This window comes from Lagenorhynchus albirostris, chromosome 16, assembly GCF_949774975.1.
Source record: "Lagenorhynchus albirostris chromosome 16, mLagAlb1.1, whole genome shotgun sequence".
Classification (NCBI taxonomy): Eukaryota; Metazoa; Chordata; class Mammalia; order Artiodactyla; family Delphinidae; genus Lagenorhynchus; species Lagenorhynchus albirostris.
In genome coordinates this window covers 49051865-49073419 of record NC_083110.1, presented here as the reverse complement: position 1 = coordinate 49073419, position 21555 = coordinate 49051865, and the positions used below count along the sequence as shown (strand labels likewise).

Genomic DNA, 21555 nt, shown 5'->3' with positions numbered 1-21555 from the left:
AACTTGACAGCTGAAGTTCTGAATGACTGTAGTTAAGCATGACCACAGATATGCATTTACAGTCTGACTGCAGTCTGGCTGTGGCAACAGGAACTGGGAGAGTGCACTCAATATACACAGTAAGTATATGCTTGAATTATAAGCGTAAAAATCCGACTGTTCATCCAACGAAAACGGTGCTTCTTGCATGAATGGAGTCCTTTTAAATGGAACTTAGTGTAATAAAGCGAATAACAATTTCTGCTGCAAGTAATGCATTTATAAGCTTTTTTCATTTCATAATTGATAAATGATAAGCAAACAGCACAGTGTGCTAATTTGTCTCCTAGGATGACCAGGTTTGGGTGGGACCACGCTGAGATTCCTGTACATGAGCTAAAGGTTTTCTTTACTCATGATGCACATGTGACTTAGCAGCAGCAGGAACATCTCCAATACAGAGATGAGGTTAATCCTTCTTTTTTTTAACATCTTTATTGGAGTATACTTGCTTTACAATGGTGTGTTAGTTTCTGCTGTATCACAAAGTGAATCAGTTATACATATGCATATATCCCCATATTCCCTCCCTCTTGCATCTCCCTCCCACCCTCCCTATCCCACCCCTCTAGGTGGTCATAAAGCACCAAGCTGATCTCCCTGTGCTATGCAGCTGCTTCCCACTTGCTATCTGTTTTACATTTGGTAGTGTATATATGTCAATGCCACTCTCTCACTTCATTCCAGTCCCAGCTTACCCTTCCCCCCCTTGAGAATGTCCTCAAGTCCATTCTCTACGTCTGCGTCTTTATTCCTGCTCTGCCTCTAGGTTCTTCAGAACCATATTTTTTCTTTTTTTAGATTCCATATATATGTGTTAGCATATGGTATTTGTTTTTCTCTTTCTGACTTACTTCACTCTGTATGACAGACTCTAGGTCCATCCACCTTGGCCAGAGCTTCTAATTTCTTTGTCAACTCTATCCTTACGATTGTCACAAATTGTGTTAACATAGGGATGAAGATTCTGTCTCTTAGTTTTTTTATGAGAATTGCCCCATTGGTGAATTCTGCTTAACAGTTATCTTAGAAGATGAATATGTCATTTATTTAGATAAAATGAAGAATTTATAGCATCGGAAGACACAGATTGCCTTTCTTCCAAGAACACACAGAACTAAAAATGAGAAAAAGGAAAATGCATTTGTTATCGGTTGACTGATAAGGTGCATTATTTCTATTTTTTCTTCAGTTCCATTGTGGAATATGGCCAATGATATAAGAATGTGCTAAGAAAATATGAAAAAAGTTTAATCTTCATTCATTCATTTATCCATTCTCTCTCGGGTACCTAATATGTGTTATGCTATACTTCGTGCAGCGTAAGCAAAGATGAATAATAATATTCTGAGCCCATGCTATGTTACAAGAATTTGGTTACCTGTTGGGCATTTAACCTGTCTAAAATGGAACATTTGATTTTTCTTAACCCCTCCGCACCATGCTGGGATGCTTTTCCAGCCTTTTCCAATGGATTTCATGCCCTTCTTCTTCACAGGCTTCAACACTCTGATCCCCACCGTTTATAGTGACCCATGATCATTGAAAAAGTAGCAGCCATTGGATGGAAACTACTTTGTCTTTCCACCACCAAACGATTTTTCCTGCATCTCTACCCTTTGTATTTCCTTCCAGTTAAAAAACAAGAAGACACTGTATCCCAGCAAAGACCAAACCACCTGCACTTCACATCCTATTCCCTCTCACATTCTGGAGGACTTGGTTTTTCCCTTGAGTCCTCATCTCTTCTTTGCCTTCAGTGTTGCCTCTCAACAGGGTCAAGCTTGATATTCCATTTTTAAGAACTCCTTCTTTGGCTTCACTCCTCCCTCCAGTTACTGCTCCACTTCACAGTTAAGCTGCTCAAAGAACTGTGACCACAACCTGACTTTATTTCCTTACTCCTCAGATAGGTGCGTTTGACCCTCACTAGGTCTGCTGTAATACTTTAACTGGCCTTCCTGATTCCACTTCTGTCCAGTCTTCATCCATTGCCTATGAAGAAGCTAGAATGATCTATTTTTTTAAAAATGGTTTTAAGTGAGATAACATTTCCCTGTAGTGAAATGCACAGATATTAAATGTACATTTTGATGAGTTTTGACAAATGTATGTACCCATGTAACCAACACTCCAAATAAGATATAGAATATTTTGTCATCCCGGAAAGTTTCCTTGTGCCCTTTTTAGAATAATCTTTAAACAATAGAAGTCAAATTATCTTTTATATACAGTTTAAAAACATGCAAAACAGTTCTATATATTGTTTAGGTGAACTGACATAAGGAGTCAAAGTATAAAATAGTTCAGAGGAATGGTGAGCACCAAATTCATGAGAGTAGTTATCTCTGGTGGGGTGGGTGGAGGTGTAATCAGGGAGTAACATACATATCAATGATATCGGTCATACTTTGTTTCTTAATCTTGATGCTTGATACAGTCTTGTTATCCTGCATATAACTTTCTGTACTTACGAAATATATTTTCAAACGATTTTTTGAAATACATACAGAAAAGTGAGCAATCCTAAATGTAGAGCTTGATGCATTTCCACTAAGTGAACCCATGGAGGTAATCTGCAGCTAGATCAAGAAATTGAACGTCACCAACCTCCTAGAGGTCCCCTCTTGCTCTTCTCCAGTTTCTAATACTCCCAAAGATAACCATTGTCCTGACTGTTAGCATCATAGATTATTTTTTCTTGGACAAAACCTCATAAAATGGCATCATATAGTGTGTACTCTTAAATCTGGCATCTTTTGCTCGATAATAATGTCTGCTGTGCGATTCATCCATAGTTTTTAGCCTGTCAACGTTTTATTCATTTATTTTTGCTGAGTAATATTCCATTTAATTTGCTTATCAGTTCACCTGTAGATGGACATTTGCATTGTTTCCATTTTCTATATATCACTAACAGTGCTTCTATAAATATTTATTTATGTCATCCTGTGTACATATTGTCATTCCTTTTGGGTAAATATAACACTGGATTATAAGGTACCTTATTGAATTTTAATTCTATATACCCTCCTGACATCTTTTGTGTTATTGTCATGCATTTTAATCTACATATTTTAAAAACCTATTAGATATTATCTTTATTGTTATTTTAAGCAGTCAGTGTTCATTCTTATTTACCCACATGGTTACCTTTTCCACTGCTCTTTATTTTTTCCTATATTATCATGCCTTCGTCTGGGATCATTTTCTTATGCCTGTTAGACTTTCATTAGCATTTTTTAAAGTGAGGGTTTGCTGGTGACAGATCCTCTCAGTTTTTACTTATCTAAAAATGTCTTAATTTTACTATCATTTTGAATGATATTTTCTCTAAGTATGGAATTCTATGTTTGAGTTTTTGTTCAGCACTTTAAAACATTATTCCATTATCTTCAGGCTTCCATCATTTCTGTTGAAAAATTAGTCATTTACCAACATTGTTGTTACTTCTTTGAAGATAATATGTCTTTTTTCCTCTGGCTGCTTTCAGGATTTTCTTTTTGTCTTTAGTTTTTATACATTTTTCTGTGATGTCCCAAGGTTTGGCATTATTGATTATTTTCTGTTGTTTATTTGCTGTCAACCCTGCTGAGGTTCTTAGTAACTTTTGTATTTGTGTATTGATATCTCTAATCAGTTTGCTAGTATCTCTTTAAATACTTTTACTATCCTCTTCTTTCTTCTTCTATGTCTTCAAAGTTACATAATTTAGATTGTTTTACTTTATCACACATGTATCTTACACTCTTTTCTTTCTTTTCCATTTTATATTTTTCTCTGTTCTTCAGCTTTGAAGAATTTTGACCTACCTTCCAATTTATTAATCATCTCTTCTGCTCTGTTTAATAGGTTGTTTGCTCTTATCTATTGAGTTCTTAATTTTAGAGTACTAGAAATTATATTTGATCTTTATTTTTTATTTTTTGCATTTGATCCTTTTTATTGATTGTAACTCTCTGGTGAAATTCTTTGCCTTTTCACTGAATTTCTCCAACTTGCTATTTTACTTCTGAGCATATTAATCATAGTTAGACTCTTTTTCTACCAACTCTAATATCTGAATCACTTGTGGTTTCTTTGTGTGTGATCTCTCCCCCCCCACCCCACCCTCAGCTCTGGGTTTTGGCTTTGTGTCTTGGCATGCTTAATAAACTTTAATTGTATACTCAACATTTTGTATGAAAAACTGTGGATGTTGTATATGATGTTATTCTACTCCAGAGAAAATAACTTCTAGGCAGGCATATTGGGGGACTGATTATTGTAATCCAGTTAGGGACTTAGCTGACTGTAGGCTTTGTTTTGGTTTTGATAAAGCTGTGTCTGCCACTGGCCAATGCCTCTTTCTAGGGTGTAGCTTTCTTGGAACTTCAGCTAAGAGCATAGGGGGTTCTCAATGACTTCTCCCCTTGGCTAGTTCAGAACTCTGTTTCTTTCTCTCCTTAGCAGTGGGAGACTATCAAAACTCTCACTGAAAGTTTTTTGGGAGAGTTCTCCTTGGCTTCTTAGCCTCCTGCCCTGCACAGCTTCAGAATTCAGCAAATGTCTTGAGGGGAATACCAGCCAAGTGTTGGGCATAGTTTTCTGTTCCTTCCTTCTTATTTGGATTTTGGCATCTCAGGTCTCTAATTTTTGTTTTTCTTTCCTCAAGAGACTACCAAAATTTCTTCTGGTATTTTTGCCTCTTAATAGCATTTCTGTTGAGGCTTTTTGCCTGGATCCTCAGCTCCTTACCCCTCACCTAGTTTAGGCAAATGTCCCAAGGGAAAGAGTGGCTGCAGAATTTTGGCTCATCTCTTTGTGGTTCTCTCATTTCTAGGATTTTGTCCCCTCCACTCCTGGTTTTCTCAAAAACTCTGTTACGCCTTTAGGCAGGGGTGTGTGTGTGTGTGTGTGTGTGTGTGTGTGTGTGTGTGTGTGTGTGTGTGTGTGTGTGTGTGTGTGTGTGTGTGTGTATGTATTTGTGCTTTGTCCAGCTTTTCTAGTTGTTTTCAGCAGAAGCATTGGTCTGAAGCATTAAGCAACCCCATCATAGGTAGAAGTGGATGTGTGCCTGAAAGATTTTAAATGTATGCAGATATAGAAATATAATGATGTAAATTTTGTGCTTAAAACCCTTCATTGGCTTTTCATTTCACTAGGAATACAATTCAAAGACTTTAGCACACCTACAAGGTCCCTGATTTATTCCTCCCTTACTTCCCAACAACATTTTGTACTGTATTTCACCTTGCTTTCCATAGTATAGTCATATTGACCTTTTTCAGTTTCTCCATCATGCCAAATTCTTCCTACATCAGGCCTATTCCATGTAAGCCCACCAACTAATATATTTGCAATACTATGATTTCATGTCTGGAGTTCTGTTCCCTAATACATGTTTTTTTGATCCCAACTTGGATAGCTTAAAAGTGTTAAACCCTCTAAGATGGCAACAATTAAAATGTCTGAAAAATACCAAATATTGGCAAGGATGTAGCGCAGAGGGAACTTTCGTACGTTACTAGTGGGACTGTGAATTGGTGAACTACTTTGAAAATAGTTTGCCATTATCATGTAGTGTTGATGATACATACACCCTATGATTCTGGGATTCTATTATTTTACCACTAGGTATATGTCAGAGAGACTCTTGTCACCAAAAGTCTTGTACAAGAATATTTATAATATCCACAAATTTGAAACTCCCAAACTTGAAATAATATATAAGTGTATCCGTAGTAGAATGGATAAATCAATTGTGGAACATTCACAGAATAGAATACTATTGAGTAGTGGTTACCAAACTTGAGCCTGCATCAGAACTATCTGGAGGACTTATTAAAACACAGATTACTGGACCCCATTCCAAGAGTTTCTGGTTCAGTAAGTCTGGGGTGGAGCCCAATTATTTGCATATTTTCATTTAAACAAATTCCCCAATGATTCTGATGCTCCTGGTTTGGGGACCTTACTTAGAAAACTGTTGCTATATAGCAATGAAAATTGTTGTAGTAAAATGAATCTCACATAGTAATGTAAACAATTTTTTATTATAAAAATTTTGAAACTTATTTAAGAGTCAAGAGTATAGTATAAAGAGCCTAATCTATCCATCGCCTAGCTTCAACAGTGATGAGTTTATGACCACCGTATTCAAAGTATACTTTGCAACTCCTCCTTCCTCACAGTATTTTAACTCAGATGTCAGACATCATGTAATTTCACCCATAAATTCTTTGGGGCCACAAACATAATGCTGAGCAGAAGAAGTGGAGTCCAAAAGAACACATGATTCCAGTCATATAAAAATGAAAGAAACAACATTGTTTAGAGACATACATAAGTGTAAATATCGTAAAGAAAAGGAAGGAAGTATACATCACGAGAACAAGGATAGTAGTTAATTACTTCTGGGTGGGCAGGAGGGGTGCTGTGATCAGAGAGGTGTGCTTTTGAGGTGCTGTAATGTTTTATCTCTTGCCTGTAGAGGTAGTTACATGAGGGTTCACTTTAAAAATTACTATTAAAATATTCATGTATATTTTAGGCACTTTCCTACATATGTATTTTGTTTTACATTAAAGGGACAGAAGTATTTATTTGATGACATCTTGTGAGGTGTATATGGATTTACTTCAGATGTATGGTTAATCTGAGCGGATACAGTTATTGTTTTAATGCTCTCAGCATCCATTAGTTTTTAGCCTCATGTTTGAGGGCAGGGGTCATTTTTGGGTTGTCCACAGTTACAGGAACTCCTGTGGCTAACTTGCAAGAGCCATAATCTTGAGTTCTGACTGGTGTCTGGCTGAAGCCTTGCTTCCTTGTCAGGTGCTATGACTCATTTGCTTCGATGATCGGAGTTCTGCTCTTGGCCTTGATTCTGCTGTGATCAGCAGTGCAGGGTGCATTCTGGTTTCTCTGGATCCCCTTTATCTTTGAAGGAAGTCATTCTTGCTCATCTCTAAAATTAATTTTCAGCTTGTATATACACTTTAAGAGTTGATAGAATCCTCTTCTTTCGGTCTTTTTCTCCATCTTGTCACCTGGGCTGTGAGTATGGTGGCTAGAGCTCTGGCCTTCATCTTGGTCAAGACAGACAACCAGAGCCACACTTGGGAAGGAGAAGCAGTGCACTGGGAGGGTAGCCGGGATTCTGGAGGACTGTGGACGCCACAGGATTGCGGGACTCTGACTTCTTACTGATGGATGAACAGATACCATCATGTTGTCTGTCATAACTGCTAAACCTAAGTGCCAGTTTCTTATCTTATGTGCTTATCCTTCACACCATTGTCCATATACACTTCCTAAAACATCATTGTGAGGTGTCACTGTGTCATTCTCCTTTAGGAATAACAACTGCCATTTTTGAGGGTCTTTTGTGCTACGTAAATTTCTAGAGATTCACATAATATCTCATTTAATCTTCACAACACCTTTGTAAGGGCATTTATTGAGGCCTGTGCTGTCATTGAGGTCGGCTGGCCAAAGGTATAGGAGACAGAGTGTGAACATTTTAAATCCCATTCTGTAGATGAGGAAGTTGAGGGAGCACACACATTGTATGTGGCAGGAACACCATCTGAATCAAAAGCCCATATGTGTTCCTCTACATCATTGTAGCCATTGTCTGCTATATAAAGAGAACATTGTTAAGATAGCATTCAAGGCCTCTTGTGACTTGACGCAGCCTTCTTTATAGCCTCAATCTGACTAATCCCATCATAGGCATCCTCCCTTTTAACAAGATGTCAGAACAGAACTAATGTTCTTACCCCCCAAACTTCTTCCTCTTCCAAGGTTCCCATCCCAATAAGTGGCATCAGCCTGCACCCATTTGCTTTGCTAGACATTTAGGTATCACTTTTGAAACTTTCCACCCAGCCCCCCACTGTCACCAGTGCATCGCCAAGTCCTGCTCACTGTCCCTTCACTTTTCTTCTCCCCAGTCCCAGCGCCAGACACTCAAGCCAAGCCTCTGCCATCTTTCACTTGGACCATGCAAAGTAGCCTCCCAGGGCTTTCGTGTATCTACCCTTGCTGCACATTAATGCAGAGTGTGTAACCTTAGCTGCACGTTAGAATCACCTGGGCAATGCTCGGAGCCCATCTCTAGAGATCCTGATATAATTGGTCTGGGTGGACTTTGGCATCAGTATCTTTGAAAATATCCTCCAGATGACTGGAGAAGCCCTGAGTTAGCATGATCTTGTAGAAATGCAAATGCGATTCTATCCATGGTTCCCAAAGTTTACTTGCACATTAGCATCACCTAGGAATCTTCAAAAAATTCCAAAGCCCATACCCAGGCCATACACAAACCCAACTGATGCACAGTCTCTGGGGGTGAGACTCATGCATTATATTCTGGAAGCTCCCTAGGTTAACCCAACGTGCATACAGGTCTGGGTGCTGCTGAACTATGCTGTTCTCCTCTTCAAACTCTTTAATGGGTTAATGAGTTCCCCTGCTCTTGGGATAAGATCCTAAAATTTTAATATGATTTAAAAGATCTTATAATCTGACTTCTGCCTATCTCACTAGATCAGGGGTTGGCAATTTTTTTCCACAAAGAGCTAGATAGTAAATATTTTAGGCTTGTATGCCATATAGTCTCTGTCGCAGCTCCCCAACTCTGCCACTGTAGTGTGAAAGCGGCTATAGACAATATGTAAATGTACGGGCATGGCTGTGTTCCAGTAAAACTTTATTTATGGCTACTGTAATTTGAATTTCATAAGATTTTCACAATGTTATTAAATATTAGTCTTTTTAATTTTTTTCAACTATTTAAAAATATGAAAACATTCTTAGCTGGTGTGTGTGGGGAGGCTATACAAAAACAGGAAGGGACCAGATTTAACCCTGCTGGAGTTTGCCGACTTCTGCCAAAGATTCTGTTAAAGTCAGTTCAATTCTCTAACTATCATGTAGGTCGTCTCTCTTCCTCCCCTGCCCCCCTTCCCCCCCCCCCATATTCTGGCAACTCTGAGCTTCTTTCTATTCCTTGAGATTTTGCAATTCAGGGACTTCACAAGTCTTTTTATTGCCTACTCCCCACCCCACCTTGCTGACACACTTATGTGCCTCTTGGGCTGGTTCATTCTTATCACTCTTCAGACAGGTCCTCAACTAGATGTTACTGCCTCATGGAAGCATTCCAAGAATCCCCAGACTATCTTAGACAGTCTTATAACTCCCTGCATGTTTTCTTTCTTGCACTGACCTCAATTTGTAATGACTGGTTTGTGAAATTAATTGTAATGGATTCATGATTTGTGGGGTCATCCATACAGCAGGCATGGTAGGACCAGGGTCTCTCTTGTTGGAGACTGAATCCCCAGCCCCCAGCATAGTACTTGGCACATAGTAGGTGTTCAGTTAATCCGTGTGGATTGACTGAGGAAGGAAGGAAGGAAGAGAGGGAAGGTGGGTGCCTCTGATTCCCAAATGTCTGGCCTTGCCTCCCTTTTTTTTTTTTTTTTTACTTTTTTTTTTCTTTGCGGTACGCGGGCCTCTCACTGCCGTGGCCTCTCCCATTGTGGAGCACAGGCTCCGGACGCGCAGGCTCCGCGGCCATGGCTCACGGGCCCAGCCGCTCCGCGGCATGTGGGATCTTCTCAGATCGGGGCATGAACCTGTGTCCCCTGCATCGGCAGGTGAACTCTCAACCACTGCGCCACCAGGGAAGCCCTGGCCTTGCCTTCTTATTCTCCAGCTTCTTATGAAATATTCTTCTTGGTGAAGTTTTTTAGGGAAACCAAATTAGAGTCAGGAGATTGTATAATGAAACAGAAGCAGCGTGGAGGCAATGGGACAGTCCCAAGGGGTCGTCCCATCAAGGCATAGTAGGCTGGTGAGTCACTTTCTGCTCTCCACGTGGGTGAGGAACACTGACATAAACAAAGCCCTAGTGATGCAAAAGATTTAGCAGCTTAGAGCCAGGAGTCAGCTCTTTATTGTCATCATTACTGTGCCATGAAGCAGGGTGAAAAGGCAGGCAAAATGAAGCAAAAATCCCAGATCCTTTTCATTTCAATGAACAAAACATATTTCGACCAAGCTCATGCATCCCAGAAGGAAAGCCATAGGTGTCAGGCATGAAGGAGATACCCAAGTAGGGAAGCACAGTAACTGACAGTCGCAATATCATTTATTGAGCACGTACTATGTGCCGGGCCCAGTGCCACGGGATTTATGTGATGCATCTCATTTCATCCCCATGACCACTCTGTGGTTACTCTCATCCCTGCTACTCCTGCAGGATGAGGAAAGGGAGGCTGAGAGAGGTTAAGTAACTTGCCTAAGAGCACACAGGAGGAAAGCAGTGAATCCTGCTTGGCTGAGGGAAGGTCTGACTCCAGCTCAGAGGGCTGTTGGCTTTGTGAACATCATCTCTGAACCATGTCAAGTGATAAGTGTTTTCTCCTGCTGTTCAGACAGGACAGTGATGATGTTAATAATAATTATTATTATATTCATATCAGTCCGTAGTCTCTTATCTAATATCCTTGGGGCCAGATGTGTTTTGTCACATTTTTCTCTAGTGTTCATCCATGGTATCTCCCACTCCAGTCCATCTGTTAGCTTTGGGGTTATGGTCAAGGTGAGGTCGCTGTGGAATGTTAAGATCCACATCTTCATAGTTTTAAGTTAGATGAGTAGGAGGTCCTAACAAAGAGGCCAAGTGTATATACGTGTGTGTGTGTGTGTGAGAGAGAGAGAGAGAGAGAGAGAGAAGAGGGGTGGAGAGAGGGTTAGGTAGGTGGTGGGGATATGGATGGAGAGAGAGAAAGAGAGGGAGGGGAGGTGAGAGGGGGAGAGAGGATCCATGGGCGAGCAAGCTAGAGGAGATGGTGGGGGTGAGATTTATTTACTAAGCAAACCCTTGTTGTTTGCCTACTGGGTATTGAAGTACTGTGGGGATACAAAGCTGAATAAAGACGCAGCCTCGTCCTCAAGAGGTTATCTAGTTGAGCCTAAATTAAGATTATTTTATTCACACACCAGAAAATTTGGACCTTTAAAAAGTTAGGTTGTACATGTTGCTTTGCAGTCAATCCCTGTGCGATATGACCTTTCTTGAAAGAGTTTATGAGTCATTTAGCTTCTGTTTGCAAACAATTGGCTAGTTTGAGCACTTCCATCAATAAAACCCCCAGTACTCTATGGTCTGTTTTTGAACAGCCTTTCTGTGCCTGGAGAGTTCTTGTTAAGGACTGCTGCAAAACGAGGACTGCTAGGTCAGAGCTAAGCGCTCATGCTTCTGATGTTGCCTGTTGAAGTACAGGATGCCAGCCTCTGGGGGCTGAGCAGCTGTGGGACTTTGGGGGAACAGCTCCAGTGCATCTATTTGGGGAGCTTATTTTTGCCCATTTAGCCAGTTTGTATTCTCACTTTCATCCTGGCCTCTGTTCTGATTCAAATTCTGTATTTCTGGGCATTCTGATAATATTTCCCAATCTTTGAAAGAGAGGCAGCTGGATAGCTTTCTTCCTTCCAAATGGTTCTTTCATGTGGAGCATCAGGCAGAACCGTCCACCTAAAGGGGGCTATCAATATTTATAGCCTATCATGGGGAGACTGAAATGGCATGCTTCAATCCATCTAGAATCAATCCAGCCCAGCTGCCTGAATATTTCAGAATTGTATTTTGGGAGATGTATGTTCTATACGTTAGGTTTGAAAAAGTCTCTGATATTCTCAAGAGAAGTCTTTGCAGATTCTCCCGTTTAATAAACAGATTACCTCACGGTTTTATACTTGATAGTTTTCTGAATACTGCCAGGCTCCTACCACTCTGGCTTCCTTTCTGGGTCACAAAGGTGATAGTCCTTTGTTAGCAATTTCTTATTTTTTTTGTATTTTATTTATTTTTTTATACAGCAGCTTCTTATTAGTTATCCATTTTACACATATTAGTGTATATATGTCAATCCCAATCTCCCAATTGATCACAACACCCCTCCCCCGCTGCTTGCCCCACTTGGTGTCCATATATTTGTTCTCTACATCTGTTTCTCTAATTCTGCCCTGCAAACAAGTTCATCTGTACCATTTTTATAGGTTCCACATATATACGTTAAATACGATATTTGTTTTTCTCTTTCTGACTCACTTCATTCTGTATGACAGTCTGTAGATTCATCCACGTCTCTACAAATAACCCAATTTCATTCCTTTTTATGCCTGAGTAATATTCCATTGTATATATGGACCATGTCTTCTTTATCCATTCATCTGTCAATGGGCATTTAGGCTGCTTCCATGACCTGGCTATTGTAAATAGTGCTGCAATGAACACTGGAGTGCATGTGTCTTTTTGAATTATGGTTTTCTCTCGGTATATGCCCAGTAGTGGGATTGCTGGGTCATATGGTAATTCTATTTTTAGTTTTTTAAGGAACCTCCATACTGTTCTCCATAGTGGCTGTATCAATTTACATTCCCATCTACAGTGCAAGAGGGTTCCCTTTTCTCTACACCCTCCCCAGCATTTCTTGTTTGTAGATTTTTTTATGATGCCCATTCTAACTGGTGTGAGGTGATACCTCATTGTAGTTTTGATTTGCATTTCTCTAATAATTAGTGATGTTGAGCAGCTTTTCATGTGCCTCTTGGCCATCTGTATGACTTCTTTGGAGAAATGTCTATTTAGGTCTTCTGCCCATTTTTGGACTGGGTTGTTGGTTCCTTTAGTATTGAGCTGCATGAGCTGTTTATATATTTTGGAAATTAATCCTTTGTCCATTGATTCGTTTGCAAATATTTTTTTTCTTAATTTTTTTTTTTTTTTTTGCAGTATGCAGGCCTCTCACTCTTGTGGCCTCTCCTGTTGCGGAGCACAGGCTCCGGACGCGCAGGCTCAGTGGCCATGGCTCACAGGCCTAGCCGCTCCATGGAATGTGGGATCTTCCCAGACTGGGGCACAAACCCATGTCCCCTGCATCGCCAGGTGGACTCTCAACCACTGCGCCACCAGGGAAGCCCCGTTTGCAAATATTTTCTTCCATTCTGAGGGTTGTCTTTTCATCTTGTTTGTAGTTTCCTTTGCTTTGCAAAAGCTTTTAAGTTCCATTAGGTCCCATTTGTTTATTTTTGTTTTTATTTCCATTACTCTTGAGGTGGATCAAAAGAGATCTTGCTGTGATTTATGTCGAAGAGTGTTCTTATGTTTTCCTTTAAGAGTTTTATAGTATCCAGTCTTACATTTAGGTCTCTAATCCATTTTGAGTTTATTTCTGTGTATGGTGTTAGGGAGTGTTCTAATTTCATTCTTTTACATGTAGCTGTCCAGTTTTCCCAGCACGACTTATTGAAGAGACTGTCTTTTCTCCATTGTATATCCTTACCTCCTTTGTCATAGATTAGTTGACCATAAGTGCGTGGGTTTATCTCTGGGCTTTCTATCCTGTTCCATTGATCTATATTTCTGTTTTTGTGCCAGTACCATGTTGTTTTGATTGCTGTAACTTTGTAGGATAGTCTGAAGTCAGGGCGTCTGATTCCTCCAACTCCGTTTTTTTCCTTCAAGACTGCTTTGGCTATTCGGGGTCTTTTATGTCTCCATACAAATTTTAAGATTTTTTTGTTCTAGTTCTGTAAAAAATGCCATTGATAATTTGATAGGGATTGCATTGAATTTGTGGATTGCTTTGGGTAGTAGTCATTTTTACAATATTGATTCTTCCAATCCAAGAACATGGTATATCTCTCCATCTGTTTGTATCATCTTTAATTTCTTTCATCAGTGTCTTATAGTTTTCTACATACAGGTCTTTTGTCTCCCTAGGTAGGTTTATTCCTAGGTATTTTATTCTTTCTGTTGCAGTGGTAAATGGGAGTGTTTCCTTAATTTCTCTTTCAGATTTTTCATCATTAGTGTATAGGAATTCAAGAAATTTCTGTACATTAATTTTGTATCCTGCAACTTTACCAAATTCATTGGTTAGCTCTAGTAGTTTTCTGGTGGCATCTTTAGGATTCTCTATGTATAGTATCATGTCATCTGCAAACAGTGACAGTTTTACTTCTTCTTTTGCAATTTGTATTCCTTTTATTTCTTTTTCTTCTCTGATTGCCGTGGCTAGGACTTCCAAAACTATGTTGAATAATAGGGGTGAGAGTGGACATCCTTGTCTTGTTCCTGATCTTAGAGGAAATGTTTTCAGTTTTTCACCACTGAGAATGATGTTTGCTCTGGGTTTGTCGTATATGGCCTTTATTATGTTGAGGTAGGTTCCCTCTATGCCCACTTTCTGGAGAGTTTTTATCATAAATGGGTGTTGAATTTTGTCAAAAGCTTTTTCTGCATTTACTGAGATGATGATATGGTTTTTCTTCTTCAGTTTGTTAATATGGTGTTTCACATTGATTGATTTGCATATATTGAAGAATCCTTGCATCCCTGGGATAAATCCCACTTGATCATGGTGTATGATCCTTTTAATGTGTTGTTGGATTCTGTTTGCTAGTATTTTGTTGATGATTTTTGCATCTATATTCATCAGTGATATTGGTCTGTAATTTTCTTTTCTTGTAGTATCTTTGACTGGTTTTGGTATCAGGGTGATGGGGGCCTCCCAGAATGAGTTTGGGAGTGTTCCTTCCTCTGCAGTTTTTTGCAAGAGTTTGAGAAGGATGGGTGTTAGCTCCTCTCTAAATGTTTGATAGAATTCACCTGTGAAGCCATCTGGTCCTGGACTTTTGTTTGTTGGAAGATTTTTAATCACAGTTTCAATTTCAGTGCTTGTGATTTGTCTGTTCATATTTTCTATTTCTTCCTGGTTCAGTCTTGGAAGGTTATACCTTTCTAAGAATTGTCCATTTCTTCCGGGTTGTCCATTTTATTGCCATAGAGTATTGCCATAGAGTTACTTGTAGTAGTCTCTTAGGATGCTTTGTATTTCTGTGGTGTCTGTTGTAACTTCTCCTTTTTCATTACTGATTTTATTGATTTGAGTCTTCTCCCTCTTTTCTTGATGAGTCTGGCTAATGGTTTATCAATTTTGTTTATCTTCTCAAAGAACCAGGTTTAAGTTTTATTGATCTTTGCTATTGTTTTCTTTGTTTCTATTCATTTATTTCTGCTCTGATCTTTATGATTTCTTTCCTTCTGCTAACTTTGGGTTTTGTTTGTTCTTCTTTCTCTAGTTCCCTTAGGTGTAATGTTAGATTGTTTATTTGAGATTTTTCTTGTTTCTTGAGGTAGGCTTGTATTGCTATAAACTTCCCTCTTAGAACTGCTTTTGCTGCATCCCATACATTTTGGATCATTGTGTTTTCATTGTCATTTGTCTCTAGGTATTTTTTGATATCCTCTTTGAGTTCTTCAGTGATCTCTTGGTTATTTAGTAACATATTGTTTAGCCTCCATGTGTTTGTGTTTGTTACAATTTTTTTCCCTGTAATTGATTTCTAATCTCCTAGCGTTGTGGTCAGAAAAGATGCTTGATATGATTTCAATTTTCTTAAATTTACTGAGGCTTTATTTGTGACCCAAGATGTCATCTATCCTGGAGAATGTTTCATGCACACTTGAGAAGAAAGTGTAATCTGTTGTTTTTGGATGGAATGTCCTATAATTATCAATTAAATCTATCTGGTATGTTGTGTCATTTAAAGCTTGTTTCCTCATTAATTTTCTGTTTGGATGATCTGTCCATTGGTGTAAGTGAGGTGTTAAGGTCCCCCACTATTATTGTGTTACTGTTGATTTCCTCTTTCATAGCTGTTAGCAGTTGCCTTATGTATTGAGGTGCTAATATGTTGGGTGCATATATATTTATAACGGTTACATCTTTTTCTTGGATTGATCCCTTGATCATTATGTAGTGTCCTTCCTTGTCTCTTGTAACATTCTTTATTTTAAAGTCTATTTTATCTGATATGAGTATTGCTACTCCAGCTTTCTTTAGATTTCCATTTTCATGGAATATCTTTTTCCCCTCACTTTCTGTCTGTATGTGTCCCTAGGTCAGAAGTGGGTCTCTTGTAGACAGCATATATATGGATCTTGTTTTTGTATCCATTTAGTGAGCCTCTGTCTTTTGGTTGGAGCATTTAATCCATTCACGTTTAAAGTAATTATTCATATGTATGCTCCTCTTACAATTTTCTTACTTGTTTTGGGTTTATTTTTGTAGGTCCTTTTCTTTTGTGTTTCCCACTTAGAGAAATTTCTTTAGCATTTGCTGTAGAGCTGATTTGGTGGTGCTGAATACCTTAGCTTTTACTTGTCTGTAAAGCTTTTGAGTTCTCCATTGAATCTGAATGAGATCTTTGCCAGGTAGAGTAATCTTGGTTGTAGATTCTTCCCTTTCATCACTTTAAATATGTCATGCCACTCCCTTCTGGCTTGTAGAATTTCTGCTGAGAAATCAGCTGTTAACCTTATGGGAGTTCCCTTGTATGTTATTTGTCGTCTTTCCTTTGCTGCTTTCAGTAATTTTTCTTTGTCTTTAATTTTTGCCAGTGTGATTACTGTGTGTCTCGGTGTGTTTCTCCTTGTGTTTATCCTGTATGGGACTCTCTGTGCTTGGGTGGCTATTTCCTTTCCCATCTTAGGGAAGTTTTCGACTATAATCTCTTCAAATATTTTCTTGGGTCCTTTCTCTGTCTCTTCTCCTTCTGGGACCCCTATAACGCGAATGTTGTTGCGTTTAATGTTGTCCCAGAGGTCTCTTAGTCTGTCTTCATTTCTTTTCATTCTTTTTTCTTTATTCTGTTCTGCAGCAGTGAATTCCACCATTCTGTCTTCCCGGTCACTTATCCATTCTTCTGCCTCACTTATTCTGCTGTTGTTTCCTTCTAGTGTATTTTTAATTTCAGTCATTGTATTGTTCACCTCTGTTTGTTCTTTAATTTGTCTAGGTCTTTGTTAAACATTTCTTGCATCTTCTCGGTCTTTGCCTCCATTCTTTTTGCGAGGTCCTGGATCATCTTTACTATCATTATTCTGAATTCTTTTCTGGAAGGTTGCTTATCTGCACTTCATTTAGTTGTTTTTCTGGGGTTTTACCTTGCTCCTTCATGTGGTACATAGCCCTCTGCCTTTTCATTTTGTCTGTCTTCCTGTGAATGTTAGCAATTTCTTGACAGAAAAATTGCCTTTTCTTATTATGGGAGTCCTAGGGGATTCATCTTTTCACATCTTCAGTGTTTATTGATTACTTAATCTTCATTGGTTACTCTTTTATATCCTCAGCAAAAGCAAATAAGGCCTCTGCTGTCTTGAATCTTACATTCTAGTAAGAATAAATAGGCAAGAAACATATAAACACACACACACACACACACACACACACACACACACACAGAGATTCATTAGTAATAAGTGCCACATGGAGAATTAAAACAGAGTGATGTGTTAGAGTGGTTGATCATGGAAGGCCTGTCTGAGGAGGTGACATATACATCATGATGTAAATAATGTGATGGAGCTGCCTATGTGAAGATCAGGAGGAAGAACATTCCAGGCAAAGGCAGCAGCTGGTGCAAAGGCCTTGGGCCAGTGTGATTGGAGTAGAGAGATCAAAGGAAAGCCCAGAAGGAGATGAGAGTAAAGCAGTGGTCACAACTCATATTGGGATTTGGGACAGGTAAAGAGATTGGATTTTATTCTAAATGCAGTGGAGGCCTTGGAGAGTTTGAAGTCTTGGGTGACATGATCTGGTTTGTAATCTTAATAGTTCCTTGTGGTTACTTTGTGGAGAATGAAATGGAAAGTAGTGTGAGTGAAAGCTGGGAGACCAATGGGAAGGCTTCTGTTGTTGTTGAGATAAAAGATGATTGAGAGGAGTGAAGATGGAGCAAAGTGGAGGAGTTCAAGATACGTCTGGGAGGCACACTGGCAGAACTAACTGATGGATTGGATCTGGGGGGTGAGGGACAGAGAAGAAAAAAGGATGACTATGTGCTTTGGGCTCAAGCAACTCAGTCGATGGTTATGCTGTTGATCAAATAAGAGAGTAGCAGAACTGGTGGTGAAAATCAAGAGTTCTATCTTGGTTTTTTAAAAAAATTTATTTTATTGATATATAGTTGATTTACAATGTTGTATTAATTTCTGCTGTACAGCAAAATAATTCTTATATATATATAATACATACACACACACACACACACACACACACACACATTCTTTTCCATTATGGTTTATCACAGGATATTGAATATAGTTCTCTGTGCTATACAATGGAACTTTGTCGTTTATCCATTCTATATATAATAATTTGTATCTGCTAACCCCAAACTCTCAATCCTTCCCTCCCCCCACCCTTGGCAACCACAAGTCTGTTCTCTATGTCTGTTTTGTAGATAAGTTCATTTGTGTCATATTTTAGATTCCACCTATAAGTGATATCATTTGGTATTTGTCTTTCTCTTTCTGACTTCACTTAGTGTGCTAATCTCTAGGTCCATCCATGTTGCTGCATATGGCATTATTTCATTCTTTTTTATGGCTGACCGCTACATTCCATTGTATATATGTACCACATCTTCTTTATCCATTCATCTGTTGATAGACATTTAGGTTGCTTCCACGTCTTGGCTATTGTGAATAGCGCTGCTGTGAATATAGGGGTGCACGTATCTTTTTGAATTATAATTTTGTCTGGATATATGCCCAGGAGTGGGATTGCTGGATCATGTGGCAACTCTATTTTTAGTTTTTTTTTTGAGGCACTTCCATACTATTCTCCATAATGGCTGCACCAATTTACATTCCTACCAACAGTGTAAGAGGGTTCCCTTTTCTCCACACCCTCTCCAGTATTTGTTATTTGTAGACTTTTTAATGATGGCCATTCTGCTTTCTGCCTGTGGACGCCACCGAGTAAGCATCATTGATGTCTCTCCCCAGCTCCACTGCCGTCATGTCTAAGTCAGAGTCTCCCAAAGAGCCCGAACAGCTGCGGAAGCTCTTCGTCGGAGGTTTGAGCTTTGAAACAAGCGATGAGAGCCTGAGGAGCCATTGTGAGCAGTTGGGAGTGTGCACAGACTGTGTGGTAATGAGGGATCCAAGCACCAGGCACTCCAGAGGCTTTCGGGTTGTCACGTATGCCACTGTGGAGAAGGTGGGTGCGGCCATGAAGGCAAGGCCACACAAGGTGGATGGAAGAGTTGGGGAACCAAAGAGGGCCGTCTCAAGAGAAGATTCTCAAAGACCTGGTGCCCACTTAACTGTGAAAAAGATTTTTGTTGGTGGCATTAAAGAAGACACTGAAGAACATCACCTAAGAGATTATTTTGAACAGTATGGAAGTGATTGAAATCATGACTGACCAAGACAGTGGCAAAAAGAGAGGCTTTGCTTTCGTAACCTTTGATGACCATGACTCCATAGACAGGATTGTCAGTCAGAAATACCACACTGTGAATGGCCACAACTGTGAACTAAGGAAAGCCCTATCTCAGCAAGAGATGGCTAGTGCCTCATCCAGCCAAAGAGGTCGAAGTGGTTCTGGAAGCTTTGGTGGTGGTCGTGGAGGGTTTTTTTGTGGGAATGACAGCTTTGGTCATGGAGGAAACTTCAGTGGTCGAGCTGGCTTTGGTGGCAGCCGCGGTGGTGGTGGCTATGGTGGCAGTGGGGATGGCTATAGGATTTGGTAATGATGGGAGCAATTTTGGAGGTGGTGGAGGCTACAATGATTTTGGCATTTACAATAATCAATCTTCAGATTTTGAACCCATAAAAGGAGGAAACTCTGGAGGCAGAAGTGCTGGCCCCTGTGGTGGTGGAGGTCAGTACTTTGCCAAATCATGAAACCAAGGTGGCTATGGCTGTTCCAGCAGCAGCAGGAGCTATGACAGTGGCAGGAGGTTTTGATTAGCGCCAGGAAACAAAGCTTAGCAGGAGAGGAGAGCCAGAGAAGTGACAGGGAAGCTACAGGTTTGTGAACTCAGTCAAGCACAGTGGTGGCAGGGCCTAGCTGCTACAAAGAAGAAGGCATGTTTTAGACAATACTCGTGTATGGGCAAAAAAACTCGAGGACTGTATTTGTGACTAATTGTGTAACAGGTTATTTTAGTTTCTGTTCTGTGGAAAGTGTAAAGCATTCCAACAAAGGGTCTTAATGTAGATTTTTTTTTTTTTTGCGCCCATGCTGTTGATCGTTAAATGTAATAGTCTGATCATGGTGCTGAATAAATGTGTCTTTTAAAAAAAAAAATGATGGCCATTCTGACTGGTGTGAGGTGATCCCTCATTGTTGTTTTGATTTGCATTTCCAAGAGTTCTATTTTGAATGCTAAGTTTGATATCATTAGACATTTGGATATAAGAGTCTCGGGTTCCAGAGAGAAGTCAGGACTGGAGATACAAATTTGGGCTTCATTGGAAATGATATTTAAAACCATAGGGTGGGGTCCAGCTACCCGTCCTTAGCAAGATAAAATGTTTAGAGGTCAAGAGAAGAGGAAGAGCCAGCAAAGTTTAAAAAGGGATGGGCAGTGAAATAGGAACACCTGGAGAGTGCTAGCACAGAAATTAAGGGAAATGTTTTGACAAGGATAGAATATCACCTGTGTCAAATGCTGCTGTAAGATAAAGCTAGAAAAATGGCCAATGAATTGGGTGTCCTTGAAGTCACTGGTGATCTTGAGAAGAGAGGTTTCAGTGAAACAGTGGAATGGAAGCCCCGGTGGAGAGAGGTGAGGAGAGATTGGGAGGAAGGAAGGAGAGATATTGACTAGAAACAGCTCTTTCAAGAAGTTTAGCTACTCACCTGGGAGTCGGGAAACCTGCATTCCAACCCTGTATCTGCTGCGTTGTACCTTCGTGATAATTGTTTATGTGCCTGTCTTAAATTCCATTAGAATGGGCAAGAACTTTGACTTCGATTTTCCTAGCATTTGCAGAGTTCCTGGCACACAGTAGGCGCTGAATCATATTTGTTGAATGAATGGATCAATGGATTAAGGAATATCCTACTAGAGTAGAAACACTTTAGGCTCAAGACAGTGTCTGATTCATCTTCCTCAGGCTCATGTACACTAGTGGGAATGCAAAAATATCCCTGAATGAATAAATGAGTCTGGTAAATTTGGGAGTAGAGTAGGGGAGCTTGGTGTGGAAAGGTCAGGGGTCGGGGCTGTTTAGACCAGGATTCCCGTAGGATTGGGGAAGGGCCCAGAAAGCTCTGTTAAGACAGAAGCCAGGGGACAGGATACAGATTCTGTTTCTGTGACTCCTAACTGTGGCCTTGCGTAAGTCACTGTACCTTATTTCTAAACCTCGTTCCTCATGCATGGTAGAAATATCTCCATGAAGTTAACATAAGGAATAAATGAGATTATATACTTGAGGAGTTTAGCCAAGGGCCTGACTCATATAAAACAACCACTGATTGAGAGCATTGTTATTATTACTAATATTAATATTAATAATAGCTGTGCCAGGGAATTGAGTTCTACCAGCTAGTCAGGGCAGCTCTCTGGGACTGGAAAGTTGTTTGAATGGGAAGGTTCACTGATGCCCTTTCTGAGTCTTTTCTTCTTTCATCCTAAAAGGAAAAAGTATCAATA

At 39.7% G+C, this 21555-nt stretch overlaps 1 protein-coding gene and 1 pseudogene across 3 annotated transcripts in view; both read left to right on the top strand.

Moving 5' to 3' along the window:
• HTR7 (5-hydroxytryptamine receptor 7) overlaps positions 1-21555 on the top strand; it is a 93498-nt gene that overhangs the window by 2286 nt on the left and 69657 nt on the right. The gene's annotated exons all lie outside the window — the stretch shown is intronic.
• Positions 18906-19917, top strand: LOC132507157 (heterogeneous nuclear ribonucleoprotein A1-like; annotated as a pseudogene).